This window comes from Castor canadensis, chromosome X, assembly GCF_047511655.1.
Source record: "Castor canadensis chromosome X, mCasCan1.hap1v2, whole genome shotgun sequence".
Lineage (NCBI taxonomy): Eukaryota > Metazoa > Chordata > Mammalia > Rodentia > Castoridae > Castor > Castor canadensis.
Window position 1 is genome coordinate 104,408,021 of NC_133405.1, and position 21,133 is coordinate 104,429,153.

General features: G+C 38.2%; 1 long non-coding RNA gene across 2 annotated transcripts in view; it reads right to left on the bottom strand.

The window, feature by feature from the left end:
- Positions 1 to 20,495: 20,495 nt before the first annotated feature.
- Positions 20,496 to 21,133, bottom strand: part of LOC141419742 (uncharacterized) — a 30,007-nt gene continuing 29,369 nt past the window's right edge. For both annotated transcript variants that reach the window (XR_012444403.1, XR_012444404.1), the window contains one exon: positions 20,496 to 21,091. This is a non-coding gene — a long non-coding RNA (uncharacterized lncRNA). The remainder of the gene's footprint in view (positions 21,092 to 21,133) is intronic.

Below are 21,133 nucleotides of genomic sequence, written 5' to 3' on the forward strand. Positions count from 1 at the left end.
TACAGATGTAGGAAAAATGAAGTTCTAGCTCTACTGCAGTACTCCAAATTGCCATGTTTATGACAATTAGGGCTTACCAATATTTTGGTCATTATCTCCCTCATTAACAAATTAACAGTAAAAGAATGCAAGGGAGAAAAAAAGGTATGCCACAGCCTGAAAATTTATCTCTGAGCAATCCGTTAGCAATGATCATTGACTACAAATCTCAGCTTCCAGTTCTCCTTCCCTTTTGCCCCCTGTGGAAATCATAAGACTTGAAAGGACTTTACAGAACATGTAATTCTAACTCTCCCAAACTCATCCCCATTACAGTGTTTCTGATCAGTGGTTATCCAGGCTTTCTGTACCTTCAGGGATGGTTAACTCAGTTCCTCACAAAATAACCCATTCATTGTGGACATGTACTTGTTGTCAGTTTTTATATCCAGCCAAGAATATGCCTCCATGTAACCTCTGCTTTGTAGTAGGTTCTGGTTCTTTAGAGCAACATAAGATAAATCTATTCTTACTTCTCTGTGGTAGCACTTCAAATGATGACAATAAAAATTCCATCTACTCACATTTGTTACATCTATTGCTGAATAAGTAACTACCACAACTTAGTGGTTAAAGAAACAATAACCAATTTGTTGCCTATATTCTATGGGTCAACAATTTGAAAAGGTCAACAGGACAGCTTGTTTTTGCTCCATATGACTGCATTGGGCCTGTTGGATCCAAGATGGACTCCCTCATTTGTCTACAGCCTTGGTTCTAGCTGTCATGTAGCCACCCAGGTTCTCTCTCTCTCTCTCTCTCTCTCTCTCTCTCTCTCTCTCTCTCTCTCTCTATGTAGTAGCCTCCAATCATTCAGTCATCCAGCCCCAATCTCATTATGTGGTGACTATGGTGACTATCTTACAAAAGGGAAAATGTAGAAGGTATAAGATCACTCAAGGTCTAGGTTGGGAAGTCACATTATTACATCTCCCACATTCTATTGATCAAAGTAAATCACAAGGCCAGTGATGGTGATGGTAGGAAAAAATGACTTAATTAACTGGCTCTCTAAGCCTGACAGATGTTCAAAAGAGGGAAAATAGACTCTATCTGTTAGTAGGAGTAGAGCAAAGTCAAATGTAGGATGGAAGGAATTCTTGCAACTATTTTTGGTAACAACCTACCATTCAAGGTTGACACCTTGAATGAAATGGTAGTCTTTGGCATTCAACTCAATGTCCTCTAGAAGAATTCTAGCTTACGTACCACATTTTATAAAAGGTGATTAAAACCAAGAAAATCACAGAAGAATTTCAAATGATCAATAAATATAGGAAAAGGTGCTCAATGCCAATATTAGTGAAAGCTGAAAGTAAAAGGTCATTCTTCATCAGCTAAATAGGCAAAGAGCTTAAAAACTAAAAATTATTTGAACATAAAAGATCTTCAATTGTAAGCATTTGAGATTTCCATTGTTTGAAAACAATTTGAAGGCTAGATTTCACTTGTTATTTCAAAGTATGCTGAAACCCACATTTGAGTATCACATGCTAAGAATGCAGAAGTGAGTCATCAGAACTAGAAATGAAGCCCTAGAGAGCCCCTAAAAACTAAACCTCAATTCAACTTTGCTATTTTCTATTACTTCTGCATGTTGGTCTACTTACAAACTGGAAGGACGTATGTCAAAATATCAAGAGTACTTGAGTAGTGGGTGATTTATACTGTCTTTAAAAGTTTTCATACTTTTGAAATGCTTTGTCTCCAAATATTTTACTTTTATACTCAGCTAAGAAGAGTAAGGATGATAAGCCTATTATAATATTCATTTTCCTTGAATAAGACAAGCATATCCACACAAAAATCCTATCATTTGTCGTTTCTTCTAACTGGAGTGCTTCCCTCCCTCTCCCAAATATCCACCCATCTTCTTTTTTAGTGTCCTCAAACTTTGTCTAAATGCCACTTTCTCAATGAAGTCATCTCTGGCTTCCTTACCTATGGAACTGGTGTTTCCCCCTAGCCAATTAAATTTTTTCCAAAATTCATGTCTTTCTAAAAGCTCATATAACTTAATGTATTTGAGTATTATCTCCCCACCCCACCCTGATAGAATTTAACTCCAAAGGAGAAGATGATTCATCCCCAGAGCATAGAACAGGGCACATAGTAGATTTTCAATAAATGTTTAAGAATAAATGAGTTTTTTCAATGGAATTCAGTCCAAGGCAAGGCCCAGAGAATCTGGATACATCAGACCTGCATTGTGTATTTCGCTTCATTCAACCTCCAATTATATCCGCTTTCTGAACAGTCACACTACACAGCTACTTATTAAATCTTGTCCATGGAATTCATAGACCTGTTGCAGAGGATCTACTCTCATATCCTGTCCTGTTATACATTGTGACTCTATATCTATTCTTTTATTAAACTTAAAGTTCAAATCGCTGCATTTCTCTGGCAAGGGTTGGCCATCTTTCTAGTCAATCGAATTCTTTCTGACTCTTGATTCTACCATCTCTTATATCAGCTATATCTCCCAGCTTTATATATCTGAAAATATGATGAGAGTGTCAACTTCATCAGGTCTCTGTGAGGCAGAGCCTGATGAACATGTGGAAAGTTTAAGGGTGGCTTATACTAGACAATTTATTGTTATATACTCTCTCTTGCTTAATCCTTTCAGTGACACTGTTAAATGGATATTATCTCTAATTTACAGATACAAAAACTGAAGCTCAGATAAGTGAGCAATTTGTTCAAGTCCTCACATGTAGTAGGAGTACAATCAGGATTCCTACCTGGGTCACCAAAACCCACATACAGATACAGCCATGACATAAAGACAGGTCTTTGTAATCATCAGGAACCCTTAAATTCCAGAGTTAGGTTGCTGAATCCATCTCAACTGAAATCAAAGCACAGCACTTAAAGCAGTATTTCTAGGCCACCGTGCATCTGGATTACCTGAGAAAATTCAAAACACACCCATACACATATGCCAAGGGTCTGTTCCACACCAATTCTGTATTAAGGCCTAGGCAACCTGTTTAATAAAAAGCTCCTCAAGTGATTCTAATGCACAGCCAATATTGAGAACTGCTGCATGTAGACAAAGAAGTAAAGGAAATGCAAAGTTGCCAACATTCAATTCTTTATAAATGACAAACACTACATCTGCAGAATCTCCCAACTGTTCTCAAAAACCCAGGCGCATTTTATATATGCTTCTAGAAACCAACCCCAAGTCCCTTCTTTTCTTCCCTCTCTTAACTCTACCTTGGTTTCCATTAGCACCTTCTAGGGTGATCCAGACTCCTCTGCTCTCCCTCTTCTCTGCTCCCACACACACCTTTCTGCCTACATCAGCCTTACACATCCACCTGCAAGTGTTATCCTGTGGGGTGAGTCCTAGGCTAACTCCTTTAATGCCTTTCAGATCCTTCCTTGGTTAGAACTTTAATGCTATTGGTTTTCTTCCAAGACAGACCAAACATGTGACAGTTTTGTATCCAAATTATGCAGGGAAGCAAACAGTTAATCAATGGGTATTGTTTGAACAGATCCATTTCTTCACCATCCTTGTACTTTTCTTTTGCTATTCTGTACAAACTTGTTTTATTCCTCATATGTTTAAATCTACTTATTTCTAAAACGTCCTTGGAATGTGGACATGCTGACATTTTTGATGACTCACTCTTATTTTTAATTGTCTTACTCCTTAACTTTATTTTCCTAGGCCACATTGCCTCTCACTTCATTTTACTCTATGACTCAGTAAAAAATCTAAAAGCACAATTTAGAGTTAAATTTTAAGGAACACTGAATTGACCCAGCTGTGAAATAATAATGCAAAGAACAATTTTCAGTTCTACATTACAAGGAATATAGTTCCCAGAGGAGTTTTTGTTTGGTTTAGTTTTTGTTTTCGTTTTGGTTTTTTTCTCTACTCTTATGAATAGTCAAATCCACAGCCAAGTGATTGTTCAAGGGTCAGCCTAAACCTACTGTAAACAGGTGTATGTTTAATGTTAGTAGTCCCTACCTTTGTGGAGTGAGCAAATAAAGGTCTTCAGAGAATGCAAAGAGAATACAGTGAACATCAATCAAAATCCTTTAAATGGCAGTGTGCCTTTAACATGTTTCCTCTTGAGAATATCAAACCCTATACTTTGTAATGTTGAGAATTTAGCTGTGCATGCTCTGTGTCATGGGATTTGTGGAATGCAGATTGTGTCTCACTTTACTCATCTGATCAGTACAAAGAAATTATTCCAAGTATGGTCTGGTGGAAAAAAGAAGTAAGAATACATAAATGCCTTTTGCTTAGGCTTCTCTGACTTCCCTTTGGAGGTCAAGCACAATCCTTGACAGATTTTTCTGTTCAAAACTGTGCTTTCTATCCTCTTTTTCATATCTCCCTCCTCATTACTGTCCCTCATGCAGATACACACATCACCCCCAGTTTGCAAGCTGGTCCCTCGCCAAGGTCTGCCTGGCCCCACTAATTCCAATTTATCCATTAGATTCATTCATTCAAGTAGCTGTCATTGATCACCCATTAAGTACAGAGTAACAGGCTAGTTACACAGTACAGATAACAAAAATAATGCTTTATTAATATACATTCAATTGTAGTAATATTTTCACAACCTAAGTAACTATCAGTGAGGGAAGATTAAATAAATTATGGTATATTCATACCTGGAATACTATGTTGTTAAAAAGAACAAAATGTATAAAGATGTGCTCATATAGAATAATCTTATTTGGATGCATTATTTGGAGGAGGGGCAGTACTGGGAATGGAACCCAGGGCCTCATGCATGTTAGGCAAGTACTCTATCACTGAGTCATATCCCCAGTTACCCAAGATCTATTATTAAGAGAAAAAAAACAAGATACAGAATAACATGAGCCTATTCATGTTTTTTTTCAAAGAAGAGATAAATTTATCTATAAAGAAATGTATGTATAATATATATGCATCAAAAATTCCTAGATGGATTCCAAAAATGACATTTCTTGTGGGTGGGATTGGGGGGTCAGAGGAAGAAACAGAATACACAGCAGTTTTCATTTTTAAAAGTTCCATTCTGCTTGAAATATTTAGTTTAAATGTGTCTGTTTTAAGCTTAAAAAAAAAAAAGAAAGTAGCTTTTAAAAATCCCTATGATTCTGTGAAGTCCTGCAGGCTGAAAACACTCCATAAAATCCAACAGCTTAAATTAACGAGACAGGTGTGCCTCTTGCCCAAGTCGATGATTATGTTTGTATTCTCTGTGCTACTAGGTGGTTATTTCCCTCCAGAGGAATTTATTTGATTTTAAATTAGAGATAAGTGAGCTATATTCGTAGGGTTATTGTATTGATACAAAGAGCTGCAGTTGAATGCCTATTGGCAAAGGCAGCCTCATTGATAGGCACCCTGAGTGGATTTCTTTCAAGACGTCTGAAGAGAATACTGACAACATTAATGGTAACAAAGTCGGGTCATCTTTGGGTGTGCCTAATGTGTGCCCAACAGAATTCTAGGTGTTTTGCACACACTACCTCATCTCATCTTCACAACACCCTTTTGAGGCAGGTGTTATTAATACCATTTTGGAGAAGAAGCCAAAGATTTCCTTCCTAGCTAAAGAACTCCTTCAAATAATTGTTTCAAATATTTGGACTGAAAATTACTAAAACTATATTTAGAAAGCATGCTTAATTCTCATTACAGCTTGAGGACTTAGCACTTCCCAAAGGGCCCAAGTCCTATGATATATCAACATGTTCAAGAGATCCTCCCACCAAAAATCCACTTGTAAGGATATGGAAGTAAGACATGTCACTGGGCAGACCACTTGGCCTCAAATCCTTTATCTCTAAAATCAGAATAGGAATACTCTCTTAATCTACTTCAGAGATTATTAAAAATGTTAAAGAAGGGAATTATGTGGCATTCCAAGTACAGTGGTGGAACAAAAGAGATAGTTGGCTGTTCTTCACACATAATAAGGTTTATAGTCAACAATAACAAACTCTGCAGTGTATTTACTTCAGAGAGTCAAAGATTTTAGTCCTAGAAAGATCCTAGAAACCATATATCCTTGACTTTAAAGATGAGATCCCCTGGGTGAAAAAAAACCCAAAGTAATATATCTAATATCACCCAGGAGTGTTGGCCCTTAAACCCAAGTCTTCCAAGTCCAAGTCTTAAACACTTTCCACTTTCTCTTTCTTGGCTGTGTCTCCTTGTATCTTCATCACTGCCACAGAAATCCTTTCCATGCCACATGTTGTGTTAGCAAGCAGATCCCCTTCAAGTCAGAAATGCTTCTGACTTCAGTTCCTTTGTCTGTGACATAAGCAATGAGTAATGAAGCCCTTCTCAACTCCACCATTGTATGTCCTATAACAGAGTTGGAGGTAGAAGCCAGGTCTCCAGCCTCCAGGACATTTTTTAAAAAGCAGATTACAAGGAATGATATTTTAGCAAAGTGAAAGCATATCTGAAGGCACGAGGTGATAAGCTGGATAAGAACTGATTGTCTAATTAGTGACAGTAAACTTAGAGGGGTGAGGCAGACAGTTGGATAAGGACAGTCTACATCCAAGCATTGGAGCTTGAGGTTTTACTATCCAATAGGGTGAGGTTACTAGGTGGCATGAAATCGAGGCCCTCCCCTTATCGCCCCTCTCCAGATGGTTTGACGACTGTGCAGTGGTTGCCCAGGTGTGGGAAACCTGTGCTTTCCCAAGGCTCTTTTCACCATGCCCAATAGTCACTGGTAGAGTGAGTTCTAGTCATAAGCTAAATAGGCAGGGAACCATCTATGTGGTGATTGAAATGGCCTCCTGAGGAAGCATCTCTTCATCAACAGCAGAGTCCCACTATTAGAGATTTACCCATTTTTGTGAAAGTTTTGTGTCACAAGACTGTTAATGTGCAAGTATCCCTGAAAAGGGTAGCAATAGTGGTCATTTCTGGCCATTAATTCTTAAACCCAGAAAATTGGGAAATGAATATTGATTTGGCTGTTTGACCTGAGTCAGGTCTAGTCTCTTCCACATTCCAGATGTGAATTTGGGAAAAATATTGAACCACTCTGAGCCTCAGCTTTCATACCTATAAAATGGTCTAATGTATCTCAGCAGGATGAGGTGAGGCAGGTAAAATGTGTAAGGTGTCTCAGTAAATAGTGTTGTCATTATTATAATTATTGATGTTACATTTTAAGTTGCTTTCTAAAAGCAAGACAGAGTACATGAAAGACCCCAGGGGAATAGTTTGGGCGGCATGAAGAGGACCAAGAATATCAGAGTATACCAAAACACCAGGCCCAGAACCAGGCTCAAGATTCTGTTCAAGGATAATTTTTAAAACAGGACATAAACACGACTCTCTTGAAGATACAAAGTGAACACATACCAAAGATATTATTTAACTCACTCACTAAGTCATGATGGAACCAGGAATATGTTGCAATCTGTTCAAGGGAGAATTCAAAGCTCCCACACTTACATAGGAAGATGTAGAACACTGAAATGAAATTACAGATAGATACAAAATGAGACAAAGCCCACTTGCACTCCACCAGACACAACCAATTTGCATTTCTATAAGCAAAAATAATTTGCATTATCACCAGTTTTCAACAACTTAGGTGCAAAATGCTCAAAGACAATGGATGGTGGTGGTAGCCATAAAAAGTATGCTAAACCAGACTCTCAATTTTTTTCTACTTCAAAGACTCCCAAGTTTTCCTCATAAGTCCTACAAAGTGGTCTGGGCCCATAGCTGCTCCTTGAGGTAAGGGCACTGGGAAAGGAGGGCAAAAGAGGAGAGGGGACAAGGAGAGAAGCAATGAAAGAGAACAGGCTTTCCCTTCTTCTGAAACCTAAGAACAACCTGTAATATAAAACCATCCCTGCTAGAGGTCTGTTTGCTTTGCCCTTAAAAGAAGGTAAGCAGTGTGTGACAGACACAGTTAATTATCTTTTGATATTTGTTTTCCTCTTCGTTCTTGGTAACAGAATCCCCCATTTTTAACTGGGCACAAGGCTACCCAGAATATAGACTTCTCAGCCACTCTTGCAGCTAGATGTGCTCGTGTGCCTGTCTTCTGGCCAATTGGATGTAAGCTGAAGAGTCCTGGGCAACTTCCAAGAATATACTTACATGGCACGGACATGCCCTTCTTTGACCCTTCTGGGTTTTTTGCCAGCTAAAGGTGGATATAGTGACTGGAACCTGAGCGACCATAGCAGTGAAAACCACCTGTTGTGCATAGCTGAGCATCAAGATAGCAGGAGCCTGTGACTGTGATCACTTCAAGAAACCACCTGCTACATAAGAGGGAAATGGACTTTGCCCTTTCAGGGGTTTTGCTCAAGTCTTTTTACACTCTGTTATTTTGGGTATTCTGCCACATGCCGCTGAACCCAGTCCTAAGTGATAGGAGTAGGGAACCTGAGGAAAGTTTGAGTCATTTTCCTGAGGCGTCTCAATTTCAATTTGCAGTTGTTCTGCTGAAAAATACATTTCTATTGCTAGCTCAACTTCAACTGAATATCACTATTCTCTGCTGACTCACATGTACACAATTTCCTGGGGACAGAGTTATCTTTGCCTGTGATCCATAAGGGCTATTTGAAGACCTCTCCTGAAATTGCAATTAACAATAACTGTAAGGGGAAGCTCAATGTGGCTGGAGGTGTGGCCTGCCACAGAGGCACACACTTGCACAGAAATCCCAGTTCACTTCCCAGCTCAGGAAGCTTGGAGGGTTTTGAGTAGGAAAGTAGCCTGTTGCCAAGCAGGGCTATAAGAAGAGGACCAAGAGGAAGTCTCACATGCTAGGAGGAAAAATTCCATTTCATTCCTGGTTATCTGCATTTTTATAGCTTGAATAATCCCATACCACATCCAATATAAAACCCAGTGGCATCTGGCTCTGGGACACATTCATTCTTGCAGCAGCTGCAGGTTTACCTTGGTGATTGTGTTTTCCTGGAACTAATATTAGAGTTGGTTTGCATTCCCCAAACAACTGCTAACTAATTACAGGCAGAACAAGCTGAAGAAACCATATTGGGATGAAAATTCTGTGACAAATAATCAACAAACTGAATAATTTACCCACTGACAAAATAACCAAACATTCTGCTAGTCCTTCATATCTATATCACTATATCTAGATATAGAAATATATATATATATATTTATAGAGAGAGAGAGAGAGAGAGAGAGACATAGCAGAACATCAGCTCCCAGATTCTTCTTATGCTTCTTTTTCCCAGTGCTCAAAATTCTATTCACTTCTTTTGAATGTGTTCTGAAACATTCATCGTCTCATTTTTCATCAGTAGGAAAATTATGGCTTTATCTTTCAACTCCATTAAAAATCCATATTTTGAGGAATTGTTTGAAGATGGTTCCCAAAGAGGAAGATGATATTTTACACAAAGAAGCCAGCCCTTCTGCAGAGGCTGCAACCCTGAGAATCACATTTGCATTTAACTGATGCTGGAAGGCTCAGGTTGTTGATTTCCACAGCTTCCACACCAAAAAAGTAAATTAAAAAAACTGTTCATTGTTTCATTCTTTTACCTTTCATAACTCAAAATATTGCTTCCTAAACTCTTTTCCTGCTTGTCTAGAAGCAGAGCAGAAAAATCTGGTTTTCATCTGTTGTGTTCTGAGTCTCTTTCATTTTCGTTCTTAAAAACCAGTGTGGGGGGTGGTAAATAGGCAGAGCATAGAGTTTGAGGGCACTGAAACTACTCCTTATGATATTATAATCGTGGGTACATGTTTTTGTGCATTTGTTCAGCACCATAAGACTTACTAACACCAAGAATGTGGCCTAATGTAAAAAAAAGGACCTTGGGCAACAATGATTTGTCACTGTTGGGTCGTTAGTTGTAACAAATGTACCATTCTAGTGAGGGAATGTTGACAATAAGGAAGGCTATAATGGGGTAGGGGACAGGAGATATGTAGGAAATCTCTGGATCCTCTTCTAAATTTTACTCTGAATCTAAAACTGATTTAAAAATATAAAGTCTACAAATAAAAACTAAAGTCTATTAAAAAAACAAATAAAAAGCTCATAAACGTCCATGCACAAGCCAGGAGAACTCATCCCACTCCAGCACCATGAGACGGTATTTGGTCTGTGGTTTTACCTCAGACTCTGTGTCTAAGATCTCCAGAGTCAATCTGGAGGTCAGACACCGAGGACCTAAAGGGCAGGCCCCCTTTCTGGAGGTGGCTGACCTGGGATTCACAGCCCACCCTTCACTAGGAAGGCGCAAAGTCCATGTTTTCTGTGAACCACTGAGTCAGTCTTATAAAATAACAAGCAAAATATCTCCACAGTACTGAAGACAGTAATTTTCACCTCTTATGCTTACCATCCCCGAGCTTTGGATGACTGTTTTCTTTCACTTTCCCTAAAAGGTTTATTTATACCTTTTTTCTTAGACTGTCCTTTTGGGTCAGAAAGTACAGTACAGTAGTTGTCACTTATTGTGGTTTCACATTCTGTAGTTTCAGTTCCCCACTGTCAACCATAGTCTGAAAATATTAAATAGAAAATTCCAGAAATAACTTGTTTTAAATGACTTGTTACATTGTATTATTATAATTTTTCTACTTAATTAATAGCTATTGTTAATTTTTTTCTGTGCCTGACTTATATTCCTGTTTTGGGGGGATTGTACCTTATTTTTATTATTGTGTACATTGTGACATTTACAAATTTTTTATTGTGCTGAGTGGGGGTACATTGTGGTATTTACAAAAAATCTTACAATATATCAAATATATCATAGTTGAATTCATCCCTTCCATCATTCTCCTTTACTCCCCTGGCCCCTAATTCCTGGAATAGTTTCAACAGGTCTCATTTTTCCATTTACATACATGTATGCACAGTATTTGCACCATTTTCACCCTCCTACACCCATTCCCCACATCCTACCCCCCTTCCACGGGTACCAACCACCCATCCCCCTGCCGGCAGGATCTGTTCTGCTCTCCTGTTCTCCAATTTTGTAAAAGAGAAAAAAATGACATTTGGGGATGTTTAAAATAGCTACACAGGGAGTGTCCTTGTGACATTTCATCCCACATTGGTTCTTCTCAATTTTTCTTTCTACCTTAGTCTCCTTTTTTACGGTGGCTTCAACAGGTTTAACAATTCTATATTCAATCTTGTATGGAGAGTACATCAACCATATTAACGTTCTCAACTTCCTTCTTTTACCCATCCTCTCTCGTATGTGACCACCCTTTAGCATAGCCTGTTTTCCATAATATTGCTGTATTTGTATTAGGTCTATATTCCACATATGAGAGAAAACATGTGATTCAATTTCGGATGGTCATATGTGTCTAGAAATTTGTCCATTTCTTCCAGATTTTCCAATTTATTTGAACATCAGTTTTCAAAGCAGTTCCTAATGATTTCCTGGATTTCCTTGGTGTTTGTTGTTATCTCCCCTCTTTCATTTCTAATTTTATTAATTCATGTCTTTTCCCTTCTTATGTTAGTCAGATTTGCCAGGGGTTTGTCAATCTTATTTATCTTTTCAAAGAACCAGCTTTTTGTTTCATTGATTCTTTGTATGGTTTTTTCTTGGTCTCTATTTCATTGATTTTGGCCCTTATTTTTATTATGTGTCTCCTTATGCTAGTTTTGGATTTAACTTGCTCTTGTTTTTCTGGGAGTTTAGATAAAGCATTAGGTCGTTTATTTGAACTCTTTCTGTGTTTTTAATATATGCATTCATGGCTATAAACTTTCCCCTTATGACTGTCTTTGCTATGTCCCAAAGACTCTGATAGGTTGTACTTTCATTCTCGTTAAATTCCAGAAAATGTTTTGTTTCCTCCCTATTTCTTTGATGACCCACTGATCATGGAGCAATGTATTGTTCAGTTTCCAAGTGTTTGAGAATTTTCTGCTGTTTCTTTTATTGTTGAGTTGTAGTTTTATTGCATTGTGGTCAGACAGCATGCAGGGAGCTATTTCAATTTTCTTATATTTGTTGAGACTTGCTTTGCGCCCTAGGATATGGTTTATTTTAGAGAAAGTTCTATGGGCTGCTGAGAAGACTGTATATTGTGCCACTGCAGGTTGGAATACTCTGTAGCCATCTGCCAGGTTCATTTGATCTATGGTGCCATTCAATTCTAGAGTTTCTTCATTGATTTTTTTGTCTGGATGACCTATGTGTTGATGATAGAGGAGTATTGAAGTCTTCCACCACCACTGTGTTGGAGTCTACTGTGTTTTTAAGTGCAGTAGTGTATGTTTAATGAAGTTGGGTGCACTGATACTGGACGCATGTAAGTTAACAATTGTTATTTTCTCTTGATGTGTTACTCCTTTTATTGGTATGGAGTGATCTTTTTTTGTCTCTTCTGACTAATTTAGTTTTGAAATCTACTTTATCTGATATAATTTCTACTCTTCCTGTTTTCTGGAGCCATTAGTTTGATAAATCTTCTTCCACTCTTTCACACTAAGGCAATGTTTGTTTCTGTCCTTAAGGTGGGCTTCCTGTAAACAACAGATTGTCAGGTCTTCCCTTATAATCCAGTTTGCCAATCTGTGTCTTTTCATGAAGAAGTTGAGGCTCTTAACATTCAGTGTTAACATTGAGAGATACATGGTGATTCTTGCCATTTAGTTGTTTTTGTTGCGTAAGGGTTTGTGTGTGTGCATCTAATTCTATGCTACTCTCTGATTACTTATCTGCTCTTCTCTTGTAGTTTAAAAATTATCATCCTTTCATGGCTATGTTTGTCTTCATCCTCTGTGTGTAGGATTCCTTTCAGGATCTTCTGTATTGGTGGTTTGGTTTTAGTTTCTGTTGATCATGGAAGAATTTTATTCTTCCTTCAATTTTGAATGATAGCATTGCTGGATAGAGTATCCTAGGAGTGCAATTTTTTTTCTTTCAGTGCTTGAAATACCACATTCCATGCCCTTCTTGCTTTTAAAGTTTCTGTTGAGAAATCCACTGTTATTTTGATCGGTTTACCTTTATATGTTATTTGATTTTTCTCTCTTACAGCCTTCAATATTCTTCCCATGTTCTCTGTGCTAATTGTTTTAACTATAATATACTGTGGAGAGGTTCTGTTTTGGCCATGTCTGTTTGGTATCCCGGAGGCTTCCTATACCTGGATAGGCATCTCTTTCTCAAGATCTGGGGAATTTTCTGCAATTATTTTTTTGAATATATTGCCTATACCTTTGGCTTGCACCTCTCCTGCTTCTTTGATGCCCATGATTTGCAGGTTTGGTCTTTGACAAAGTTGCAGAGTTCTTGCATATTCTTTTTGCAGTTCTTGAGTCTTTTGTCTAAGTATTCTTCTGCTTTTTTCTTTAATATCAATTTTGTCTTTGAGCCCTGAAATTCTGTCTTCCACTAGTTTTAGTCTGCTGGAGTGGCTTTCAACTGTATTTTTTGTTTGACTTAAGGAAATTTTTATTTCCAGGATTTCTGTTCATTGTTTTTCTGAGACTTTCATTATTTTTGTTAAACTCCTCTTTCATATCTTGTGCTATCTTTTTCCTTCATTTATCTCTTTTTTTTTAAATCTCATTAGTTTCATTTCAAAGTTTACTGAAATCCTCCTCAAGTTCATTTAGTTGTTTTTGTGTCTTCTTGAGTTTTTTAACCTATGTTCTCTTGGGATTCATTGAGTTGTTTTTGTGTGACCTCTTTAAGCTCACTGAACATTCTTGTCATTCTTCTGAAGTCATCTATTGGGGATTCCTCCCCTTCACTTTCCCTAAATCCTCTATTATGTTATTGTTAGTCTTATGAAGAGTCATATTCCCCTGCCTTCTTTTTCTCCCCATGTTTCTATTTTGTGCTTTGCTCATGTGTTGTTGAGTAGTTACTTAGGGGTTTTAATCACCTGTTATCTTTCCCTTGACGTAATTTCTACACTCTGACTAGCTTAATCGTTAACTAGGTTGTTGTAACATTTATTATAATATATCCCAGTTGAATTCACCTCCTCCATCATTCTCCTTTAACTCCCCCCCCAATTCCTGGAATAGTTTCAGCAGGTCTCATTTTTTTCATTTATATACATGTGCACAGAATATTTCCACCATATTCACCCCCTGACCCTCTTTCCTTATATTTTCCCCCATCCTATTGGTACCTACTTCCCCAGACAGGACTTATTTTGCCTTCCTGTTCTCTGTTTTTCTAAAAAAAATGACATTTTTGTTTGTTTAAGGGTGTTTCATTGTGACATTTCCATGTGTATATGTATTATAACCCAAAATAGTTCATCCTTCTATGTTTCTCCTTTCTATCTTAGTCCCCTTCTTATGGTAATTTCTACAGGTTCAAAAATTCTATATCCATTCCTGTATAGAAAATACATCTACCATATTCACCTTCTTAACTTCCTTCTTTTACCCTTCCTTTCATATGTGACCTCCCCTTAGCATAACCTGTTTTTCATAATATTGCTTGTGTTTGCATTGGGTCTATATTCCACATATGAGAGAAAACATGCAGCTTTTGGCCTTCTGAGCCTGGCTAATTTCACTTAAGATGTTGTTCTCCAGTTCCATCCATTTACCTGCAAACAACAAAATTTCATTTTTCTTTGTGGCTGAATAAAATTCCATTGCATATAAACACCACATTTTCTTAATCTACTCATCAGTAGTGGGGCACCTTAGCTGTTTCCATAGCTTAACTATTGTGAATAATGCTACAATAAGCATGGGTGTGCAGGTGACTTTATTGTAAAATTACTTACATGAGTCTTGGTCTCACTATGCTGCCAGGCTGATCTGTAACTCCAGGGATCAAGTGATCCTCTCGTCTTAGCCTCTCAAGTAACTGGGACTATAGGTATATGCCACACTGTCTATCATTGTGCCTAATATATAAATTAAACTTTAACATAGTTATTCATGTACAGGAAAAATGTAATATATTTAGTGTATAGTTTGGATCTCAAATGACCTGGAAAGGCCCAGGTGTTGAAGATTGGCCCCCAGCTCATGGTACTATTGGAAGGCAGGAGAACCTTTAGTAGGTGGGGTGTAGTGGTGGAAGAAAAGTTAGGTAATTAGGGGTGTGCCTTTAAAGGAGATAATGAGACCTGGTCTCCCCTTTCTTTCTTTCTCTTTCCTGTTCCTTTTCTTCTCTCTCTCTCTCTCTCTCTCTCTCTCTCTCTCTCTCTCTCTCTCCATATATATATATATATATATATATATATATATATATATCTTCCTCCATCTCTCCTTCCTGGCCACTATGATATGATCAGTCTTCAGTCTTCCTATGCCACATACTTCTGCCATTAGGTTCTGTGTTGCCATAGGCCCAAAGGACCAAAATCTCTGAGACCATGAGCTTCCTTGTCAGCTGACTTATTTCATGTATTTGGTAAAGCAATGGAAAGCTAATACCTTCAGAGTATGGCACTATCCATGGTTTCAGACATCCATGGAATATCTTTGACTACCTTCCCACCAAAGAATCATGGATGGACTGCTGTAAATGGTTTAGGTTTTACTAGAATGAAATTCCTATTTCATTAGTGTAATAAGAAGCCTTAAATCAGTGATCCTCAAAAGGTGAGCTGTAGATAAGTGGCATAGGCCTCATTTGTTAGAAATGCAAATTCTCAGGCTCCACCCCTAACCAACAGTTTCAGTGTCCAGGGGAAGGATGGCAAGCCCTCCAGGTGACTCTGAGGCATGCTCAGGTTTGTGAATACTGCCCTGAAGCCATGATTATTACCAGGATCCCAGTGCCAACAACCCAGGCCAAGATGGGATTTACTAGGTCTGAAGTAGGGCCAGAATGTATAGTCCCAAGAAGCTTCCAGGTGATTTTTATATACAGTTCTAACTAAGAATTTCTGTACAGTCACCCATTGTAGCTTTAGAAATTCATCTGGCCATGTACCTTATTTCTATAATATTTTACTTCAAAGAAAGAATGTGGGGAAGGAGAGCTGGGTGATGGGTGGCCGAACAGTAATGGAAATATCCAAGAGTTTGATATCACTTTTAGTTATAATGCCCAACACATTTCCAAAGCCTCATTTGAAATCTTAGAACCAAGTGATAACTCCATGAGTAATCAACAATCAAGGTCATTTGACTCCAAACTCCCTCATCTTCTCTTGATATATAGTCTTCCCTGAATGCATTTCCATCTTTATGCAACATTCTTATTTGGGCTACACAAAAGCTGGGAAAGGAAAGCTGAAACATTTTTTAACCAGGTGTTTTATACTAAACATCTCATTTAACCATCACAATGACCCCCTCAAGGAGCTATTAAGATGCCCTCTCATAGAAGAAGAAACTGAGGCTCAGATATTAAGAAACATGTACATTTTCCAATAAGTACTAGTTGGCCAAGTTGAGGTTTGAATCTATACTTATCTGGCTTCAAAGCCCACACTGGTGCCATTTCTCCTCTACACTGCTTATTCACTTGCATTTTGTGACTGTTGAAGTCATTTCCAAGTAACCATGTGTTTTCCAGGCAAAACTTTGCCTCAGTTTACAGCTTACAGCAAACTATATTTCAAAGTTGTAAGGGCTGGAAAAGTTGAAAACCCACACCAAAAGGGAAAGATCAAAGGCATCTGAATTTATTTTGCTTGAAAAAGAGATTTAAGATGGAGAGCACTTTACTAAGAGTTTTGGAGGCTCTGAAGGATAGTTCTCCTTCATAAAATGAAGTACAATTAACGATTCTCTGTCCTCACTGAGAACTGAAAAGGAAGCATTTATCTGGTCCTGCATTGTATGGATCTTAGGTTCCAAACTGACGTATTTGCTATATGCCCCGTGAAGTCCTGTTTGAGCAATTTTATTGGGGAGGAAAAAGGTGAAGTTTGAATAAAAAGCAAATACTGTTTTAAAATCTCTATTTCAGATAGAACCTAGTACAATGTCTAAGACATGGTTGCTGTTTTCAATAGATGCATGTTAAAATTTATTTGGCTGAATTTATTAGTACCTGTGAAAAGAAAAAAAGAGTAATTTGACAAGACGAGTTGTTGACAAATTAATTGATAGACATTTCTCCATCAAAGGTGGCTGCTATAGGTTTTTGCAATAGTAGGGCCTAAGCTTTACCTGCACTTCAACATCAATGCAGACACTATAACTACCCCCACTCCACTTTGCCCCCTTTACAATTAGCTAATTGCCAAATCAGAGTTTCACCTTCTCTAGAAATTTACAAAATAGCTAACAAAGATGAAAGCACATGGACAGAAGAGTAGATGATACACACTGCAAAGATACTGATCACTATAGTCATGTGTCACTTAAGGACATTCCAAGAAATGTGTCATTCCAAGAAATGTTTCATCCTTGTAGGAAAAGCACAGAGTGCATCGTACAAACTAGGATGGCTAAAATATCACTAAGCAATACACTCTAATGGGACCGCCATTATATACACAGTCGATTATTAATCAAAATGTTGTTATGTAGCTTATGGCTATTTTCAACAAAGAAGTCATTACTTCCATTCTCTCATGCTTGGTCCTCATCCCTTAAAAAACTTAAGATCCAGCACAGATCAAGAGAACTCTCAAATTCATAAATGCCCTCCTAGTCCAGCCCCCAGGAATTACTTTCTCATAATGAGGAAGAGTTAACCTTTGCAAAGGGGTTTCTTTTTTTTTTTTCATTTTTCTTTTATTATTCATATGTGCATACAAGGCTTGGTTCATTTCTCCCCCCTGCCCCCACCCCCTCCCTTACCACCCACTCCCCCTCCCTCTCCCCCCAATACCCAGCAGAAACTATTTTGCCCTTATCTCTAATTTTGTTGTAGAGAGAGTATAAGCAATAATAGGAAGGACCAAGGGTTTTTGCTAGTTGAGATAAGGATAGCTATACAGGGAGTTGACTCGCATTGATTTCCTGTGCATGTGTGTTACCTTCTAGGTTAATTCTTCTTGGTCTAACCTTTTCTCTAGTTCCTGGTCCCCTTCTCCTATTGGCCTCAATTGCTTTAAAGTATCTGCTTTAGTTTCTCTGCATTGAGGGCAACAAATGCTATCTAGTTTTTTAGGTGTCTTACCTATCCTCATACTCCCTTGTGTGCTCTCACTTTATCATGTGATCAGAGTCCAATCCCCTTGTTGTGTTTGCCCTTGATCTAATGTCCACATATGAGGGAGAACATACGATTTTTGGTCTTTTGGGCCAGGCTAACCTCACTCAGAATGATGTTCTCCAATTCCATCCATTTACCAGCAAATGATAACATTTCGTTCTTCTTCATGGCTGCATAAAATTCCATTGTGTATAGATACCACATTTTCTTAATCCATTCGTCAGTGGTGGGGCATCTTGGCTGTTTCCATAACTTGGCTATTGTGAATAGTGCCGCAATAAACATGGATGTGCAGGTGCCTCTGGAGTAACAGTCTTTTGGGTATATCCCCAAGAGTGGTATTGCTGGATCAAATGGTAGATCGATGTCCAGCTTTTTAAGTAGCCTCCAAATTTTTTTCCAGAGTGGTTGTACTAGTCTACATTCCCACCAACAGTGTAAGAGGGTTCCTTTTTCCCCGCATCCTCGCCGACACCTGTTGTTGGTGGTGTTACTGATGATAGCTATTTTAACAGGGGTGAGGTGGAATCTTAGCGTGGTTTTAATTTGCATTTCCTTTATTGCTAGAGATGGTGAGCATTTTTTCATGTGTTTTCTGGCCATTTGAATTTCTTCTTTTGAGAAAGTTCTGTTTAGTTCACGTGCCCATTTCTTTATTGGTTCATTAGTTTTGGGAGAATTTAGTTTTTTAAGTTCCCTGTATATTCTGGTTATCAGTCCTTTGTCTGATGTGTAGCTGGCAAATATTTTCTCCCACTCTGTGGGTGTTCTCTTCAGTTTAGAGACCATTTCTTTTGATGAACAGAAGCTTTTTAGTTTTATGAGGTCCCATTTATCTATGCTATCTCTTAGTTGCTGTGCTGCTGGGGTTTCATTGAGAAAGTTCTTACCTATACCTACTAACTCCAGAGTATTTCCTACTGTTTCTTGTATCAACTTAAGAGTTTGGGGTCTGATATTAAGATCCTTGATCCATTTTGAGTTAATCTTGGTATAGGGTGATATACATGGATCTAGTTTCAGTTTTTTGCAGACTGCTAACCAGTTTTCCCAGCAGTTTTTGTTGAAGAGGCTGCTATTGCAAAGGGGTTTCTTAGCAATTCTATTTCCCTACCTTCTGCATAGACACACCATGATGAGATATCTCAGGAAGTACCAGGCAGAAGGAAACAAACCTCATAGACGCATATGCTAATTTCAGTTGCAGGGCCTTGGTAAGTCATTTGCCAATTGAAGCAGGGAATTACTAACAGATGACCTTATTTTTGGAATTGAGGGATCTTACCCTGAAAGACTAAAGAGTAAACACAAAGCATATGTGTGGCAGATGCTCCCATATAAGATCCTGGAGAAGGCAGAATGCCTTTTTCTCCAGCGACTTTAGAGGGGCAGTCTTTAGCTGGCCCAATGCAAACAAATATTAGCACTCTCTAGGGATGTAACTTCAGCCATATGTAGGCGCTGTCCACAGTCTTCCTGATGATGGGGTTATGGGCCACCTGAATCGCCATTTCCTTGAAAGATGGTAATAAATGAAGGCTCACCTTCAAACATCCTGAATCAGAATGCTAAGGAAAGGGTCTAGGAGTAAGCATTTCTAGCAAGCACACAGATGCTTCTTCCTGTGACACCCCAAAGGTAAGAATGACTGCTGACAGAACTGAGTAACTTCCATCCCAGCTGACCAAGACAGCTCCATTGCTATGGCAACAGGCTTTACAGCCATGCGGAAGCAACTTGTTCTAATGTCGCCACTGGATGGGAAGTACTCTACTGCCTGGGGGTGACTAATAAATGGTCCAGTCACAGTATGGGGAGGTTCAATCAGCACCACAAATTGGTTTGCAGCATACAGAAAACACAAAACTAAGCTCTTTTAAGAGATCAGAACAATTACAGAAAATAGGATTTTTGTAGTTGAAGAATTGAAATCTAATGGTCAACTTGGACCAATCAAAAAATAGAAAATTCAGAATATTAGCTCTACAAATATACTGACTGGATCCATAAGGGAGTAAAAGTAGGAAGAGAAGACTAAAATTAAAACTATTTTCAAAAGACTAAGTTGTTGCTTTTTTCCCTCCCATGCTTGGAAGTGTTGCCAGAATCCAGCTTATTTTTAAAGGCTCTGGAAACCCACTTAGAGTGGTTTTCAGAGGATGTGGCCACAAATGGTGTCCATGCTTCATCTGATCCTGAATAATACACGTGTAGATCTGGGCAACTGTAAAAGGAAAATTTTTATCATGAAAGAGCAAATGAAACTCTGGAGTGTGTGTATGAGCTAACAGTTTTAGCATCCACATTGATTCCAGATGTTTTTCCAAAGGGACTGAATTTTGTATAAAGACCAAGACAAACTATGCTTTGTATCCCCTTCATCATACCTTTAATATAGAAAATATGTGACAAGTAATAACACAAATGGATTAATTACTATTTTAAGGTTGTTTGCAATAAGTTAACTCTCTTTTCAACACATTGGGGCCTCAATTCCGTCTAACACATTCACGTCCTTTTAGAAAAGAATGTAATGAATGGATGGAAATACAGAATAAAGGTGAATTATTGAGGATTCACAAAATGAGGATACAAAAATGGGAGGGAAATGAGAAAGTTTATATCACAAACCAACAGCCTTTAAAACAAGAATGAGCTTTTGGGTTCATAAATCTCATCAAGCTAGTTTAGGTAAACACAAGGTGTATTAGTCTGTTTTCCATGACTATAATGAAGTACCTGGGGCTGAGTAACTTTATAAAGAAAAGAAATTTGTTTAGGCTCCATATTTCTGGTCCAACATTGAGGGACTGTCCATACTGATGGCCTTGCTGGCAAAGTCCAAAGGCAGCATGGAGCATCACATGATAAGAAACAGGGAATACATGTGTGTGCATATGACTCTTCTGGTCTCATTTCTTTTTCTTCTTTTGAAGCCACCAGGATTCAAACATGGCAGGGATGGAGGGAGCTCCTAGAAGGTAACACACACACACAGGAAATTAATGTGAGTCAA